Genomic DNA, 19,755 nt, shown 5'->3' with positions numbered 1-19,755 from the left:
TGACATGATTAAAGAATTTACAATAAAATAAATCATCTCCAGTGGTTGTATAAATCTATATCATACACATGGCAACATCAGCCAGATCAACTTTCCTTCAAATTCACCAGCCCTCATCCTCCTCCATCGATCTAACACTGTTCCTGATAACATTCAGTTAGTTTAGCCTAACGTTACGGTTGAGCTGCGGTTAGCCTAGTGTTAGGGTTGAGCTGCAGTTAGCCTAGCATTAGAGTTGAGCTGCAGTTAGCCTAGTGTTAGGTTTGGGCTGTGGGTCAGTACTAATGCAGCCTAACATTAGGGTTGGGCTGCGGTTAGCCTAGCGTCAGGGTTGAGCTGCGGTTAGCCAAAGGGTTGATCTGCGGTTAGCCTAGCGTTAGGTTTGGGCTGTGGGTCAGTACTAGTGCAGCCTAACATTAGTTGAGCTGCAGTTAGCCTAGCATTAGGTTTGGGCTGTGGGTTGATACTAGTGCAGCCTAGCGTTAGGAAAGGCTGTGAGTCAGCACTGGTGTTGCTGCTTCAGCTTTAGGTAAGAGCAACACCATGAAACCTACAGGCTACACAGAGTCTCTGAACCAGGGTTCTCTACAGGTTAATAATAAACACCTCTAACACAGACCTTAAAGGGCGTTCACGTTGTATGCCCAAGCGGCAACGCTCCGCTATGAAACCCATTATTGTCCACGGCTTGCGTGCATTTTGCCACTCTGTGCTTAGCCACTCTGTAAATCCATGTTAACCATGTTGAACTTTGGCCGCGCTGTGCTGTAAATTATAGGTCTTTTGCGCTGAGCCCGGCAGTGACCACAACTCTTTGGGACATTACCTCAACCAAGAGCAACCTAGCGGCAAGCGCAGCGCATGCCGCGTACAATGTGAACCCGGCTTTACAGTTCTTTATCAGCCTGTAGCAGTGACCAGTAGGCTCTGGGTCAGGTCTGTTTCAATGAGGTAGCTGTTGTCAGGTGTGTGATCACTTACAACACTAACCTAAAGAACACACAAAGAACGATAACTATAACCATAACGATAAAAGCGTCCACACTGAACAACGATAAACAAAGTCTCTCCTTGTGTTAATGAATGTGACGGCTAAAATATGATGGGTTCTGATTGGCTATTAGCTTTTTATCGTTCTCAAAATTGCTCTGAAAGTGATCCCCAACGATATCGTTCTTCATGTCGTTATCGTTATAGTTTATGTGTGATTGCCGTCATTCATATTAAAGGGACACCAGGCAAGCCTGATGCTTTTTCTCTACGAAACTCCCCCTCGCTCGGTCTGAAGCTCTTTTACTTTTCTTTGCATTTTCCGTCAAGGGTTTTCGACGCTTCTTCGCGGGCTCTGCCATTATACACACGTTTGCAACAATCGCTAGCGTTTTGTTAGCCTACCTCTGTGCTGTGGATGCAGGATGTAAACTGATCCTGCTTCGGTCGGCGGGTACGATACACTGAACTTGCAAGCGGGATATTCTTCCTACAGGCAGTAGGGGCGGGCGAGAGAGTCTTCATTCGCCCTGTAATGAGTCATTTAACCATATACTAGAGGTCTGCGCGGGACTGATTTTTCAGTCCCGCGCCCGCCCGCTCCCGCAATATTCTGTCCCGCTCCCGCATTAATGTGTTATTTTTAGTCCCGCTCCCGCCCGCATCTGTAACATGATGTCCCGCTCCCGCCCGCATGCAAGAGGGATAGCCTATTCAGTCTCACGAAAGGAGCACACACACCTGAGAAAGACGTTGTCAGATTGTCAGATGTCAGTTTCTTGGTTCTGAATGTAGGCTAACAACTGAAGTAGGCCTAGTCTGGTGCCCTCTTCCTCTGTCATGCTTTCGATTTCGAGTTTTGACAATGAGCAGCAGGAACAAATTGAACCCACATAAACGACAATATAGGCTATAGGCCTGCTATCCGTCAGTTATGCTTAAACCCCGTTTTGTAATGCTGCCTAACAGAACATCCAGCTGAACTATAGTGATGATACAATAATTTCCATATTTAATTTTACGCACATATTTAATTTGCGGGAGTGCAGTGAATCATCGGTTTGTCCCGCACCCGCGAACACACCTCTCTCATCCCGCCCGCTCCCGCAAAGAGCTTTCAAAAGTTGTCGCGCGCCGCACTCTTTTGCGTCGGGACCCGCGGGTCTACCGCAGGAGTGCAGACCTCTACCATATACGGACTTACGAAGATGAGTAATTAACACGAAAACATTGCCTGGTGTCCCTTTAACGAAAACGATATTTTGTTCAGTTATCATTATTCTTGGTGTGAATGACGCTTAACACGTCCAACATCCTAACACACTTAACATGCAATTCCCATGCACTTCCCTGTCTACCCCCCTTCCACCTCCTTCTACCAGTTCCTCCTCCTACCACACTTTGACTAGTACTTACAATGTCGGCACTCTCATCCTCTACTAATAGTATTGACAGATGCAGTAGTAATTCCTATATGGTCTCCTCTGCACTGCAGCTTAAATGTGATTCCTCATTCTGTAAGTCGCTTTGGATAAAAGCATCTGCTAAATGAATACATCTAAATGTAAATCAATGTGATCAGGTGTGTTTTTCCTGAGGAGGCTGTGGTGAGGTGTGTTGACGGTCAGGTGTGTGATGGTCAGGTGTGTTTCACAGAGAAGGCTGTGGTCAGGTTCTGTGCTATCAGCAGTTGTGTCACAGCTAGCTGTGTCTATGCCGCTGCAGCAACAGTGGAAGGGACTACAGATCTCTGAGTAATGAGTAATGTGTGTGCCATGAGTGTACTGTATGTGTGTGTGTCAAATGGGTTTGTGTGTGTGTGTGTGTGTGTCCAATGGGTTTGTGTGTGTGAATGTGCCCAATGGTTGTGTGTGTGTGTCTAATGGGTTTGTGTGTGTGAGTGTGTGTGTGTCCAATGGGTTTGTGTGTGTGTGTGAGTGTGTTTAGTCTCTCTGAGTTATGAGTATGTGATCAGTTTGTATATGTATGTGTGAGTGTATATGTATTGTGTGTGTGAGTGTATCTGTGTGGAGTGTGAATGTGCGAGTGTGTGTGTCTGATCGTACGAGTGTGTGTGTGTGTGTGATTGTGATTGTGAGTGTGACCTTGTATGTGTGTGTGTGTGTGTGTGTGTGCGCGTTTAGCCTCTCTGAGTTATGACGGACTCAAGCAGCCTTCAATTAGTTTAAACTCAAATTTTCTAACTAAACTAAGATTCTCCTCACAAATCACTTCCCTCAACCACCTTTTAATGGCACATGTAATAAAAACATAATAACATAAATTGGGACACACAGTGGTGTGTGTGTTTGAGAGGAGAGGTCCGAACCTTAGGAAGACCTGGTGTTTGAGAGGAGAGGTCCGTACCTCAGGAAGACCTGGTGTTTGAGAGGAGAGGTCCGTACCTCAGGAAGACCTAATGGTGTGCAAAACAGTTAAAAATACTCACAAACAGCTTGAGGAGGTAGTTCTCTATGAACATGTTGGGAGTTGGACGGACACATCTTTTCAAAGAACCTGGTGTTTGAGAGGAGACGTCTGCACCGTAAGGAAGTCCTGGTGTTTGAAGAGAAGTTTGCACCGTACGGAAGGCCTGGTGTTTGAAGAGAAGTTCACACTGTGCCAGAAGAGCTCAAACACTCTTACTGTAAAAGCTTTCTTCCTCTTCAGTCCCCTCTGCGGAATTATTAATAGCCACGACGGCAAGAACTGTGTGTGTGTGCCACCCTCTCCTCAACACCTGTTTGTGTGTGCATGTGTGTGTCACCCTGAACTCAGTACCTGTTTGTGTGTGTGTCACCATCTCCTCAGCAGCAGTCCTGTTTCTCCTCATCTTCCTTGCCTCCAGCAAGGGAAACACACACACACACACACACATACACAGAGTGACAGCAACCGAGCAGGCAGGGAAAAGTGTGTGTGCTAACATGTCTCTGTGTTTGTGTGTCCACAGATGAATATCTAATGTGATGTGTTGCTTTGAAAGAGTGTTCTAGAATCTCCTCAGAACAAACTTTAAAAGCGGAAGAGAGGATGGCTGGTACCAGAAATAATCTCAGATGACAGCTGCTGCTAGATCTGGACAGTGTGTGTGTGTAAGTGTGTGTTTGTGTGTGTGAGTGAGAGAGTGTGTCTATGTGTGTGTGTGTCTTTTAGAGAAGAGCTGGACACTCTGAGGCTGAGGAATCCTCTTCTCTGTCTAACACTCAGATAGCTCTGCTGGGTTTTTCACACTGCATTATGGTTTCTGTCCTACCCAATTACCATGCAGGGACACAACTAACAACTAACTTCTGTGTGTGTGTGTGTGTGTGTGTGTGTGTGTGTGTGTGTGTGTGTGTGTGTGTGCAGTAGTGTTTTAGGCTTATTCTTACTCTAAGAAGAGACAGTGCCTTTGGTTATCAAATGGCCGTTCTGTCAGATCGTATGAGGGGGACGAGTACTGTTAAGAGCCTTAATTTCACACACACACACACACATAACCATAAAATGAAACAAACACACATATACACACACACCCATACACCTTTATCACCAATATAAAGAACACACACACAGACACTGAGAGAATTGTAGGAGGAAAAACTATTTTCAACTTATGTACATTTTGGCTTTTTTATCAGTAAATGCATTATTTTAAGAATTGTGAGATGCTAAAACACAAATATAACACACGTGTAAAGTCATTAATATACACAACACACTCACAAAATGCTAACATACATAACCCACTCAGAGAGACGCAAACATCCAACTGATCACACACACACAAACACACAGTCACAGTCAAGAAGTCCAGCAGATCCTGACAAGAAGTTCACTGAAGTGTGTGTGTGTGTGTGTTAGCGTCTCTGAGAGTGAGCTGTGTGTGTGTGTGGGTGAGGGTGTGCTCGCACCCCTGTATTGTGTGTGTGCGTGAGTGTGTGTGTGGAGGGGTAAGAAGCCTCTTGAGGACAGAGTCGTTGTCAGGAAGAGGACACAAACTGGCCAATCAGAGCTGAGGAGCAGCACAGGGACAATAGGATGCAGCCACCCAGGGAGCACGTCCTCCATCTTGATTTCAAGAAGCGCATTATACCTGGCAGGGGACGGCTGTTAGTGTGTGTTTACCGCATTCCCTGCTGTGTTTGGAGTGGATTAATCTCTCCCTCCATCCCTCTCTGTCTCTCACCCCCTTTCCTCTCTCTCTCTCTCTGATGTATTATTCATGTGCTCTTCATAGGGCTGCTGCTGTGAGTCTCTCCAGTCTGACGTGGGTTGTTGTGGGACATAATTGCAGCCAGAATGGCCTTCAGACATACTGTACACTATGTCTGTGTTCAGCACACGTGACAGATTTTCACGGCATTACAGCAACATGATCGTGACAAATGTGGTCGTTATTACAGCAATCTGGCCTTAAGACTTGGTCATTATTACAGCAATCTGACCTGAAGACATAGTCGTTTACAGCAATCTGACCTTAAGACGTGGTCGTTATTACAGCAATCTGACCTTAAGATGTGGTCGTTACATGGCTGTTATTACAGTAACATGACCTTAAGATGTGGCCGTTATTAAAGTAACATGGCTATAAGATGTGGCTGTTATTAAAGTGACCAACTGGCAGTCGCCATGTTGTTCCATCGCTCAGCATTTGCATACAATAGACTTCTTGTCTATTTCGGCCCCTACTAGCTGGCAGCATAAAGACCACTTGTCGCTGTGAAATACCTACTCCCCTTGAAAATGAATGGCAGTCTGTCATTTAAACTCTGAGCCACACACTCACATACGCTAGTCCAGCTCCATAGCCACTACGCTATACTACATGCTAGTCCAACTCCTTAGCCACTATGCTATACTGCATGCTAGTCCAACTCCTTAGCCACTACGCTATACTGCATGCTAGTCCAACTCCTTAACCACTTCGCCATAGTGCTGCATGCTAGTCCAACTCCTTAGCCACTACGCTATACTGCATGCTAGTCCAGCTCAATAGCCACTACTAGGGTTGCCACCTGTCCAGGATTTTCCTGATTGTCCAGGATTTTCATGGTCTGTCCAGGAAAAAAAAAAAAAATCCTGGGCACTGAATGTCCCGGATTTTTGTTCATGATGCGCAAAATGTGTATTTCAGTTTAATTGAACCGTGCGTGCCTACGTCCATAAACGTATGCACAGTCTTATTGGCTCTACAAAAATGACGTAGCATAACCGTGGTGGTGGTGGGGGCACGCACCATGGAGGTTCATTAGAAATGGTAAGGGTGGAGACGGAGAGTGTGTGGGACAAGGAGAGACAGCGAAAGGAAAGTTTATTCCACATAAGCAAAAAAGCAGAACCTAATTATGTATTCCCCCTTTTTTCTCAATACAGGTGTCCACAACTAAAAACTGTTGAAAATATAACAAAATAATAAAGGTCTGCTATTAAATAAAGCAATTAACTAAACAAATAACTAGAAATTGTCATTCTTACTAATTTTAGCTATACAATTGTCGCTTAGAATGACGGTTTTTATCTTGGGTTAGATGTGCGAAAGGCGCCGTTGCTTACAAACAAAAAGGTCGATTGGATGGTCAAAATGTCCAGGTTTTTTGTCAGACACAGGTGGCAACCCTAGCCACTACGCTATACTGCATGATAGTCCAACTCCTTAGCCACTACACTGCATGCTAGCCCAACTCCTTATCCACTATGCTACCATTGTTAGTGTCGTGGCCAAGCCCAATTGAGCTACCACTTTTCCTTTCTGGGAGACATGGGATTTCGTCACCCCAGATACCAGACTCGTCACCACACAACAAATAAATAGTTTTTAACAGTATTTACTTGTACCCCCTACACTGTAATCCCACATTTTGTTTGAACCTATAAAAAGTTGTACATTGCACACAAATCTCAGAATATCCCACATATTACACGCCAATTTTGAGTGAGGAGAATGGTTTTCATGAATTTGTAGAATCAACTGGGATCTTTCAGTTGTATCAACATTCTGAGCAACAGGTGGCCCAGGAAAGAAGATTTGATTGGATTCCGCCAAAATGCTATTTTTTTCCACTGGGGATTTCCCGCAGACGACAGAGATAGAAGTCACGGACGGTTCACGACAGCAAGACACCGACTGCTTAAAATTGGAGCAAGACAGTAAAATGCCAAGGTATTTACCCCTCTTTGTTTCTTATCTTGTTATCCGATTAACTTACCAACATAAGTTTGCCATTAGATAGCCTCCGCTAAGTAACGTTAGCAGTTTAGCCAATAACTGTAAATAAGTTAGCATTCGCCATTTTACATTAGCTATTACATAGGCCTACGAGTGAACATGCTAACTTAACCTACTATCGCTGTTCCATATCAATACTTATGAATGGTAATTATAACAACCATAGTAGGACGACAGTTGAGCCTGGAGGCAGGCTTCGCAACAAAGGAATCAACTGTAAACAAGCTAACTGTCCATGCTATCAACGAAAGTTGTACAACGGAGCCGTGTGTTTCCTTTGCTTGCTATAAAGGCATGGCTTTACACTAACTTACAGTGGCAACCGGGGGATACGCGGGATAACGGCCTTCTAGGTGTGTCCAGTTATAAGGTATTAATCAGGGTTGCCAACTTTGGGTGTTTGGCTGGAGTGAGATTTTGTGATGTCATAGTGCGTGTGCGTTAAAATTTTCCCTAAACCTAATTTTAAAAATGTCTGTCCCCTGACTTTTTTGCTATGTACCGTATAATCCCTGATTTAAGTTTCTTCAAAATGTACAATTAAATTATTGATTGCACTTGAAAACAAGACCAGTGTTTTAACCCCGTGGCATGGAAGGATTATGAGCCACTGGGCCCCTGGGCACAGACATGAAAAGGGCCCCCCTGCCTACCTGAAAAAGGTAGTAGCTCAGTAGAAAAAATTGAAAAATAACCCCTTAAATGATGACTTCTGGCGAGTTTTGTGGAAAGAAATGGAAAGATTGAGACTAATGAATGTGTGTATGAGTGTACGTATGTATCAGGGATGGAAATAGCCTAAAATATTTTTTTCCACCTACCATTGTGGCTGGTGGAAATAAAGTCTACCAGCCACTAGAGATACAGTATATGAACATTTGATGAAAAATCATGACCAAAATGATCATGGTTATACATGGATTTCTATGGAACGTCACGAAAACATGCGTGCGCAACCAAGAGGCAGAAAGCACCACAGAACAGCATAGAGCAATGCAAAAGAGCAAAAGAATAAAATGAGTTTTTGTGCTGAAAACTGCACCAATTCGAAATCACGATGGCTAGAGAATGTTAAATATGTTCAATATCCCTAACGGAATGCATGTCTTCGCCAAAAATGACAAAATACGATGTTATATTAATAATCCAAATGAACGTCAAACTTTGAAATATAGTCTGAAATGAGATGTTATTATCATTGAGACAACAGGGGTATACAAAAAAATCCGATTGTAGCTTACAGCAGCCGACTATTTAGGTTAAGTTTATAACGTTGTGGACGGCCACCAAGCGTCTTCTGCCTCGTGGCTGCGCGCGCATCTAGTTTTGTTGGTAAACGGGAAACCCGTGTATTGGTATTGCAATATGATTAAAATGTGCTGACTTTTCTTCTAAACCTACCATCAATGTTGGACAGAACTCCTAATTGGCCTGCCCTTCATGCCCAGTAGCAACAAATCTAAAGGTCAACAGAACAGCTATAGTGTGCTATAAAAGTGGTGTGGCTCCTTTAAGACCCAATCCACTGGTGTGAGTTCTGGAGCCATCCAACTTTATCTAACTCTATACTATTGTAACGATTAACATTACACTCAAAACTAAGGAGAAATACAGACATAAACCCCAATTGTTCGCTCCCGTATCCCAGCATGCCCTGCGTGGGAGAACGCTAACAATGTCTTGTGCGCCGACATTTAAACACTATCCTACATCATCTGATTTTAATATTATGTCTAGGCTACAGTATATTAAACATTTAACATTTATTTTCTATTTGGCCTGTTATGAAATTATGCATTGACCAATATAAGCACACTTTTTTTAAGACACTTAAATACATGCATGCTTAGCATTTTGTGAAAACAAATCATTATGGCTACATTGACAAACTCTTAGCCATGAGCTAGCCTATATATCCTCTGATTTTAATATTTACACATATGTAGGTATTTAAGCACAGCTCAGTTTTAAGACATTTAAAGCCTAAAATTGGAGACCATATAGAAATTTGCTACCATTTCAAAACCGGATTACTCTAGAACGGCTTATTGTACAGGGGATTGCATTACACCTTTGTGTTCGGTAAGGTCTGCTGTTTTTTCTGGTTTACGGTTTGACATGTGTTGAACGAAAAGTTTGTGAGATATTCCTCCTATAGGAATTGAAATGAGCGCAGAGCTATAGTAGCCTAATATGAGTATTTCTTGAAAGTTGATTTATTTTTCTCGCAAACCGTTTATCGCAGTAGATAGCGGCTATAACCTTATAAAATATGAGAAAAGGTTATTTTGTGTGATGTCTGTGAGGCTACTTCGCGAGTAGTTCCTAGAGAAGAATGGGCGGCCACACTTTATTTAAATAGCAGCGTGTTCCGTGAAGGTGTCGCGGACGGACCGGATTAAAATAGCCTAGTCAGCGAATCAGAGAAACAATCAGAGAAAACTGCGCTGAGAACGTTGTATAGGCGGATATTAGACCTACCTGCTGTTGGTCTAGACATATGTATGCCTTAAACTCGTATCCTGTCATTTAGAAACAATGCTGTGGTCTAGTCTAGTCATCAACAAAAAATGAACGGATTGCAAAAAAAAAAAGAATGGATTTGGCGTGACATTTCTTGAGTGTGCGTGAGAGCGTGAGATTGGTGCTGAAAGCGTGAGTGTCACGCCAGATGCGTGAGAGTTGGCAACCCTGTATTAATAGACTCGGGTGGAGGCAACTCCGTTGCGCGTCGGGGAGTTCTTTGCCCCTTGCCCGCATAACAGGACACCTTGGTGGCCGTTATCCCTTACATAACGTTCCGTCTTTCTGACAACATGCTAAATTATGCAGCAACATTAAAATAAAGAAAGGAACATAAATTGGAAATGCAAGTATCGCGCATTTAATTGCGAGATGAGAGGACAAATATTAAAGCATTAAGTTACAGACTGAAGCATGGTAGCTGCACTAGAAGTGAACCGTTTCGCTGTCCTTAAAATGAGTGTTTACACTTTAAGTTGGCACGCTTAGGACTCACATGTCCCGGTTTCATTTGCCAGGTCGGTCACAGCAATCTGCCCTTCACGTTGTCTTTTAGAAGAAAGGAGGTTGTGATGGATAAGCCTCCTGTGAGCCAGATGATACAGCGTTGGCCAGCACTCTTTGTTGAAAATCAGGTAAGGTTTGATTGTCTCTGTTAATGTCTGTAAAAGTCTAATATAATGCAGCCATGTGAAGTTAACATAATGTTACTGTAGCCTTTGATGTCACCCACCCACACCCACCCTCACATACACACAAGTATGCCCTCTGCCCCCCCTCACACACAGGTAGGCTACCCCCCCCCCCATCATTTCATCACCCCAATTCCTTTTATGATTACATGACAATAAACAAAAAACAGAGTAGATGGGACATCCCTGTAATATGAAGTGTCAAGCGAACTACATAAATGATTGTTCACAGTGTCTTGATAAACATGATTTATTTCTGTCTCTGTTTCAGGTCTCCCAGGAAATTCAGCAGAGTGGTAGGGAAAAACCTGAAACAGGAATTATATGAGTCTCTGGATCGTCTTTGCCCTAAACTTGTTGAAATCATCAGGTCAAAGAGAGGTCTAAAGGGACAACTTCTGGATGGTCTGTTGCGCCAAACAAAGGTTTGTAAGATGAAGTGATACTACTGATTTTGGTGTATGGATGTCTTTAATGATAGCTGTCTGTAATGTCACTGTCTCTTATGTTACTGTGTTAATGTTTCTAATGTCTCTGCTTTCACTGCAATCCAGACATCGGACACTGCTGACATCAGATGCCTTGTCCTGAGAGGGCTTCCAATAGTCTTTGATGACAACTCAGCTGATTTCTTCAAGACTTGCTTTGTAAGTAGTATCACTGAAGTATAATTCTTCAGTTGTTAGATATATAACTAAGGCCAATAATGCCATGAAGAGTGAGTTAATTTGCTGTAAGACATTTGTGGTTCATCCTAATGGGACACGAAATTACAATTTATATTATAATATAAAATGTGAAATCAGCATGCCATTCCTTATGTAATCCAGGTTTCATTTCACTTTATAATCTCAAGTTAGTACTCAAATATGTTACTGTGTGCTCTGATTTTCCTTAGTACCTACAAGCCCAACATGACCACGAGGGTGGCTGGTCACAATTTTCAATCTGGACCTTTTTGTATTTCCAGTCTGAATATGTATTTGGTAATGTCAATGTACAATGCCCAATTATGATGTAATTTGTACTTGGTTAGGTTTTAAAAGTAAGAACAATGTGCTGTATTTCTAATTAAATATATATGTGTGTGTTTGTGTGTGTTATGTTTAGGTCACTAATGACGGGGGCGTATACAGACACATTGGAACAGGAATACTCTGCTTCACAGAGGAAGATATTGCACCGCATCCTCTGACTCCATCTTCTGTAGGAATCATCTTGGAGGGGACTCCAAGAGTGTGTGAGAGTGAGCGTGAGTGTGGGAGACGGGGATAGAGCAATTGTATTGTGTACCTAGCTGTTTGCAGGCTGGTATTGTGGGGATGCTAAAAAGGAAAGTTTTAACATTGACAAATCAGCTGTAAAGTGTGAATGTGAGTGAGTTTGTCTGAGTGAATGTGAGTGAGTGTGTCTGAGTGTTTGCAGGGTTGGATATTGTGGTGGATAATGTTTATAATAATACCTCAGTGTTTGTGTGTGTGCACGTATCCAGTGTTTGAGAGTGGTACTTTTTGACTGCCTTGTCAATGCCCATGTTCATTTTTTGCAGAAAGGTGCATTTTGATTATCTATTACTTATCATAGTATGCTCTGAGCTGTAATATAATTCCTTTGTGGATGTGTGTGGGGTCTGGCCCATTTTGCCTTTTACCACTTTGGGTATCAGCTGACACTTATAAATATAGTGTGTTCTTGAAATTGTATTGATGGTGTATTCTACATCTGTGTGTGTATGTAGAGTTTCTATAGAGCTTGTATTTCTATTCTCTGTGATTTTGATATTGATCAGGTGTTTTTTGAAATTGTTGAGTAACAATTGAATAAACACTCAAGTGTTCTGAATAAAGACTGTTTCTTTTACTTTCATAGCTTAAGCCCCTTAAAACAAATTTAACTATAAGAAATGTCTAATGAACTTTTAATTAAATTAAGACATTAAAACAAAGACATTTTATGCTCACTTAATTAAAAGTTTAAGTTAAAATAGTAAATATTTATAAGTTACATAAACATACATTGAAGGTATTCTTTCATCGCAAGTTTACGTTGTTGTAACATGCAAAACTAGTTTATTGTACTAAAATTCATCATGCATTACTATTTGGCACGTGTCGTACACTTGACGTAAATTTGTTCGTTTATTGAACAATACATAACATAAAATATTTAGGGCAACGTGTTACCTCGAAAATGTTATGTTTATTGAACGAATTAGGGTTTACAGTGTATCTGGCACTTTCACAATTCCTTCGCAGCCATAACAGCCAGCATAAATATCAGTGAACACACAGGAGGAAAAGCTCTCACTTCAAGTACAACACTACACACAGTGATAAGAAAGTCCCATATAGCTGAACACAGGCGCGCGGGAACCTATGTTTGACCAGGGGTGCTGAATAACAAAAATAATGGATGTCCGACGATTTCTCGTCGACTGATTTGAATGTGTAAATCGCATAGAATATGTAGGCCTATATCAACCGTAGGCCTACACACTTGATCGCTATCACATAGATGAAACCACGCTACGGTTCTTACAGTAACTGACTCACATTCACATTGATCTCTATAACTCAGACATGTCAAAGTCAAGGCCCGCGGGCCGGATCCGGCCCGCAAATGAATTATCTACGGCCCCCGGGATGATATTTGATTAGTATTAGAACCGGCCCGCAGGCCACAGCCGCCGGCTGCTGTTTTGCACGCACCAATACTCCATTTCCCACAATGCAACGGTAGCCCACGAACTCACTGCGGCGCCGCAAGTGGGCCTCGGCTTCATTAATCATCAGTATTCAGTCAGGGCAGATGTCAACTTTCAGCTACCCCCCTTCCCAGTGTTGTGCCTGAACGCGTTCATTGAACGAAAGTTCATGAACTCGTTCATATTTGGAGCGAACGTGAACTGAACGTACTGTATTACTGCCTGATGAACGTTACTGTGAACTCGTTCATTCTGGTGTCTGTGAACAGCACGCTCTTTCAGTTTAACTTCGTTGAATAGGGTGCCAGATTTCTGCAGAGCCTTCCACGCGAAAACCCGGCTAAAACACACCGTAAAAATGGCTTAATATGGCAGCATGCAGGTCACCATTTGTCAAACTATGGGCCGCGGACCGCAATGTGGACAATGGTCTGCAGAGTGAAATTATTCCCGGGCCATCGTCTGATAATTTGCTGCGCAATTGATCAAGGAGCCGCGAACAGAAAAAGAAAACACACATTTCTGCAATTATTAGGAAATTTGGTGTCATCAAACATAGAGCATAGAATTAAGTCGTGGTATGAGCGTTTATTCAATGCATGCGTGTGCACGTTGGTAGCAAAGCTAAGCTTCAACCTATTGGAAAGCTATTTAATTATGAAACGACATTTTATAGAACGACGTGGATTTAAGCAACTTCCATGAGCACAGACTATATAAAACACTGTTTGGCATTAAGTATTAAAGTCAGCCAAAAGCATCATGCAACAATGCAAAAACAATGAAACTATAGTAGGCCTAATTATATTTTACATTAGTAAAGCAGTACTCTGATGTGCATGTTTTCACAAACTTTTTTGAACAATCTTAGCACTTTAAACATTGACTGTTTTGAAGTGCATGTATAGCAATATAGTATAAAAATAATAATAATTGTGATATCATTATGATAATTTGATGGGGGGTGGGAGGAGGGGGTGGGTTCATGTAGGTGGGCCCTATGACCCCAAAGTATGCCTTGACTGGTCTTGGTTCAATAGGTTACGTGCAGTCATTTTAATATGTTTTAATAAACATTGAACCAGTCCGGCCCTCGGCTTGTAGCAAATTTGTTTTTTTGGCCCTCTAATGTATTTGACTTTGACATCCCTGCTATAACTGTTACTTTTTAGTAGCCTATATTCGAACCTATCCATAACCCTTTTTTTCTATTTGACTCATCATTTCACATACAAAAATATAAATAATGTCAGACAGCGAATTAGTAATTAGTATTTTTTAAAAATCTATCTCCTGCCAGCAGGGGGTGCTGCAGCACCCTCAGCACCCCCCTTCCCACGCCCTTGGCTGAACATACACAGCAAAACACACTTTTCTGGCTGGCGGGTCACGGCTGCAACCTTCTCTCGTTAACCAGCAGGGGGCCACCCAACATGATAGACAGACAAAGAAGAAAAATATATAAAAACATATATAAAAAAAAACACCTATCCTCAAAAAAATTGATACAAAAGGTTTTTCAACTGATTATGATACCTTTAGATGTACTTAATAACGTATTAAAAATCTAGTAAAATCTGACCCCAGTAAAGGGGTCATTTTCAAGATGGCGTCCAAGATGGCCACCAGAAGCTAATTTGGGATATCTGAAGCATTATTCAGCCTAGGAAAGTGTTTTTCGTGTTTAAGCAGATTTAGAGGTCACTGATTCATATACTGTATGTCAGACTAAATTATCAGTTCATCATTTTCAAAGACTTGTCATTTTCAAGATGGCGTCCAAGATGGCCACCAGAAGCTAATTTTGGCTATATCTGACGCATTATTCATCCTAGGAAAGTGTTTTTCGTGTTTAATGAGATTTAGAGGTCACTGATTCATATATGTCAGACTAAAGTATCAGTTCATCATTTTCAAAGATTTGTCATTTTCAAGATGGCATCAAAGATGGCCACCAGAAGCAAATTTTGGCTATATCTGAAGCATTATTCTGCCTAGGAACGTTTTTTTTCGTGTTTAATCAGATTTAGAGTGAATCATATGTGTCACACAATCCTTTAGTAAATCATGCCACCCTAAAAAGATGGTTGTGGCGTAACAAGAAGTCATGAATTGAATTGAATTATTGAATTGTAATTAGTCCCTCCTTTTCCACAACTTTCCAACTATGCTGCCAATTCAGTCTACTTAAAACATAGAGAACGATATACATTATTTCATTCTACTTTTTTTTCACGACTTTCTGTCAGTTCAGTCACATACATACGACAGACTATTTGGGCCACACATGAAGAAAACAAATATTTTTGCCATGATGAGAAGCCAAACCCAACATGTTGTTTAAAGTCGACATGTCAACATTAAACACAACATTTTGATAATAAAGTTGAAATATCATGTCAACTTTAATCTCTAGGATCTTTGGTGTCAGCAAAAGACAGCATTCCAGAAGAGGAGATTTTGTCCTTCAGTCATGTGCCAATGCCTTCACTACTCCCAATCAGACAATAGAGGTGATTGGTGAATTAAGATGCCAAGTGATGGCTGTACTTTTTGGTGGGAAGTCCACAGACTCTCTTACAACATTACGGCACAACACCCTCAGTAGTAAGGTTGTCTTTGCGTCATTATTTGTGACTCTAGAACATCTCCCGTCAACTGAATCTGCTAGTAAGCTTCACAGCTTTTGAAAGTTATCCGCTCTTCTGTTAAAGGAGAATTCCGGTGTGATATTGACCTAAAGTGTATTGAAACATGATACCGAGTGTGAACGTATGTCTCGGCTTGTCCCCTGCACTCCAAAATCTGGCGCTAGTTAGCCGATGCTACCAACAGCTTTTTCAATTGTGGTGCTTCGGCATCGGGCTAGCCATGCAAATAAATCACTGTTTTACACCATTTACGAGGCTCAATGTATCTCCACACTTCATTGGTAGACTTCTGAGGGCCCTGACATTTAAAACGAGACATTGAGAACTTTGAAAAAGCACTGGTAGTTTACTTACAAGACGATCTCCATGGCCTGGAGGAAGATAAGACATGTCTTAACTGGTGTTCTCATCTACAGGTTATGCTTTCAGAAAATATATAGTTTAGGATGTTTAATTTATTTCCCCTGGACTGTACATACCAAAATGTATCAGCTGTACACTAGATCAGCCTATACAGAATAGAGTATGTATTAAGTGTGGTGGAAGATGGGAACATAAGTTGATCATGTACAGGGTATATGTGTAGCCATTTGTAGGAGAGGGCCCAACTGCACCCTCTTCGGTATACCCCTCCACCACAGAGGCTGTAGCTCCTGTCCCATTCCAGGTTGACCTGGAACCATGCTCTTTGAGGCTTGGTCCTATGGATGGTAGGCGTCCTGTTCCATCTGCACAGGTGCCAGTGGACCTGCCACCTCCAGCTCTGACCCTTCCCCCTGGGTTGTCGACATCTCAAGGCGAGAACAACTCTGACGGCAATGAGACTACCCTTAGGAGGACTGCCCGAGGCACGGCAGGGCATCACTCAAACGTCCATTACCTCCCCCGTGGCGTATAGAGGCCGAGTAATGTGATTGCAAGCTCTCCTTGACCTGTGTCTTGACTAATCGGAGTTCCTCTTAGATCTTAAGCTGTCGCCCATTTGCCAGTTAGCCTGTTTATCGTCGGGGCGACGATAAAGAACAAGGGGGTAGATTGTAGCCAGTTCACCTTGTTTCTCTGTCTTTTCCCCATGTCTGTCTGTTTTCCCTACATGTCCCACACTGGCCTGCTCCCGCTAACTAGGGGGGCGTGGTGATTAGTTACACACCGGAGTTTGTTCGCACTGATTACTGGCCGGACAGTATAAAACCACCCAGGCATGAAGAAGCGTTGTAAGCTCTGCCTGTTTAACCCCCTAGCGTGTCGGATTCAGTCATCAGGTATGTTGCAATACTCCCGTTTGCTGCCGGACTAATAACATGGTTTATTTAATGTTTGTCTTCACCTGTAGCTTCGCGGTCACTGGCTAGTCTACTCCTGCTGCCCGTGTTTTAGACACCATCCATTATTCATTCTACAGGTATGCACCTATGTTTGTCTTAAATCTCTCGTAGTTTTTTTTTCTGTTTTGAGTCGTAACATTTTCTCTTGTATGCCTGTAGCTGAACGTGGGTGAGTGCTCTCCATACGGCGCTTTGTGCACTAATCGTAGTTACGAACATAGGTATGTACGATGCTTGCTTTAATGGGTAACTTTCTAGGCTGCAGTAGAAGGCTTTATGTTCAATGTCTTTTCTGTCCTGTCCAGGTAGCGTGGCCTTTTCCATCTACGTGGGGTGCATAGCGTGGGTCGTGCTGCTGTCTTGTCTGTAGTTAGTTTATTTTGGTGTAGCCTAATTGTGTTTGTGTTGTGTTTTCAAGTAAGGTCCGTGTCTGTTTTGTTTCTTTTTGTGGGCATTAACTTAATGTCTACGTCTGCCTGTATTCTTTGGGTTTATTTGGCGTTTATATGTCAGCCTACATGTTGCTTGCCGCATTAGTAGAGGAGCGGGGCATAAGTGGCATATGCTTCAACCTGGTAACTGCTTAGTGTCGGTCTGGTGCTGGCTGTCATTTGTGTGTTTGTATTTCTTTTGTCCTGGTGTGCCTGCATTATCTACCATAACGTCTGTATAGGCTTACTGTATTTTTGCCCCCTTGTGGTGCTGTTTTATTTGTTTGTTTAGCAGATGTGGGGCCCTCTTTGAGGGAGGCTAGTCACCTGGTGGTGGGACCCTGTAGCTGCACATTTGTGGTGTCCTTGTTGCTTGCGGTGGGCTGCTGTGTCACTGGTAAGTCACTTTCTTGCAGTGTGTATGCACGTGTGATGGCTGGAACTTAGAACACACCTCCAGTTAGCCTGTCTCCCTCAGGTAAGCCCCCATCTGCTGTATCTTTTTAGCTCTAGTGGAGCCTTGGCCCCACTTAGAAATCACCTGTTCCTATTGTATCATAATAAAAGATAACAATAATAAATATTTTTGTACTTTCATAACCTCTGACTCATTTCAGGTATTATTGCAGGACGCTCCTCCCTTCCCCCCTTTGGTTATTTAATAAACTTTTATGATTTGACTGGAATTCACGTTGTCTGCTTGGTGCTTTCGGACCTGTGTCAAACCTTCCTTAGCAAATTCTCTTAAAGAAGTCCCTGGGTACTAAGCCCAGGGTGGCGTAGTCAGGCTACTGGGGGTGGCTTATAGCCTCTCTCTCTCCCTCCTTACTGCTCTGGTCACATATGCTTTTAGGAAATATATAGTTCTGGCTGTTCTATGACTTTAGTGAACCATAACCCATGCATAGGCATGCATTATATATTTGTGTGCATCAAATACATGTTGGCATCTATCATTAGGGGCGAGCTAATTAAACGTAATCTATATTTATTAGTATATCAGAAATAATTACTATATCATTATTCATCATCCATCCTCCTCCAGTCCTCTGAAAGGAAGTTGTGCAGATTGTCACATTGTTCATTTAGACATGTTTCACAGGCAGCAGTGAAGCGTAATCCGTATCTACATTAAAGGAGAATTCCGGTGTGATATTGACCTAAAGTGTATTGAAACATGATACCGAGTGTGAACGTATGTCTCATAGCCCATCTCGGCTTGTCCCCTGCACTCCAAAATCTGGCGCTAGTTAGCCGATGCTACCAACAGCTTTTTCAATTGTGGTGCTTCGGCATCGGGCTAGCCATGCAAATAAATCACTGTTTTACAGCATTTACGAGGCTCAATGTATCTCCACACTTCATTGGTAGACTTCCGAGGACCCTTGACATTTAAAACGAGACATTAAGAACTTTGAAAAAGCACTGGTAGTTTACTTACAAGACGATTTATACAGACAGTATCTTCACGAAGTTTAGCGTTTGTAGCCATCTTGAATTTAGTCACGATAAGTCGAGCGACGAGTAAGAATGAACAGGTATGATAAGGGATCAGATTCCAAAAATAATTCAGTGGAAATGCATGGATTCCAGTTTCTTCCAGTAGCAGCAACTAGGAGAACAGTAGGAGATGGTTCATAATCCTGTATTGCATATGCTCTGTATTAAAACACATTGATTTTAATATATGGCTGAAAAAGGTAGAGCAGATGGAGACATAGAACAATGTTGAGAGGAGAATGGTGAGAGAGAGATAATGAAAGGGGAATGGAGAGATAGAGAGGAGCGATGAGGAGAGTGAGAGAAGGAAGAGAGCAGGGATGGATGCTCTCAGAGCGGAAATCTCTAATGAGCCTGCATGGGTTCCTCTAACATCCCCTTTGATCCAATTAGGACAGAGTCCAAATGATGAGGCTCAGTGCCGATGCGTGCGGAGAGTGTGGCTCCTTCAATCACTGCTGACACGCCTCAAGGACGTCTCCACACTGCGCTCTCCAATCCAAAACCCGCAAGGGTATTAGCTCTCAGAAAAAGTTCATCTCAAAAGAACACAGTGCCACGAGATTGATGTGCACCATTTCAAATGAACTTACAGACAATAAATCCCTCACACAGGAAGTTTGTATGTATGTGTGTGTGAGTGCCCTGATTTAGTTAGTATAGCTGTAAAAGTCGGCCTGCACAGCTGCACAGTCTGAGATGAAGGCCAGCGATAAAGCAGCTGAATG

The 19,755-nt window shown here is 42.4% G+C and overlaps 2 long non-coding RNA genes across 4 annotated transcripts; both read left to right on the top strand.

Moving 5' to 3' along the window:
* Positions 1-7,046: 7,046 nt before the first annotated feature.
* On the top strand, positions 7,047-11,854 carry LOC143114538 (uncharacterized). Of its 3 annotated transcripts, none has more exons than XR_012984942.1 (5): positions 7,047-7,135; positions 10,243-10,359; positions 10,688-10,841; positions 10,971-11,063; positions 11,527-11,854. It is a non-coding gene; the product is annotated as an uncharacterized LOC143114538 (long non-coding RNA). The 3 variants fall into 3 exon arrangements; XR_012984943.1 differs by lacking the exon at positions 11,527-11,854 and adding an exon at positions 11,315-11,518; XR_012984941.1 differs by lacking the exon at positions 11,527-11,854 and having other exon boundaries at positions 10,971-11,518.
* A 6,015-nt stretch (positions 11,855-17,869) lies between these two features.
* On the top strand, positions 17,870-18,207 carry LOC143115250 (uncharacterized). The gene is made up of 2 exons (XR_012985077.1): positions 17,870-18,005; positions 18,145-18,207. It is a non-coding gene; the product is annotated as an uncharacterized LOC143115250 (long non-coding RNA).
* The last annotated feature ends 1,548 nt before the right edge of the window (positions 18,208-19,755 follow it).

This window comes from Alosa pseudoharengus, unplaced genomic scaffold, assembly GCF_046254945.1.
Source record: "Alosa pseudoharengus isolate Yale_2024_CS ecotype anadromous, Long Island Sound unplaced genomic scaffold, YU_APseudo_1.1 YU_APseudo_1.1_scf_9, whole genome shotgun sequence".
NCBI classification, from domain to species: Eukaryota; Metazoa; Chordata; class Actinopteri; order Clupeiformes; family Clupeidae; genus Alosa; species Alosa pseudoharengus.
This window is presented reverse-complemented; position numbering and strand designations above follow the sequence as displayed.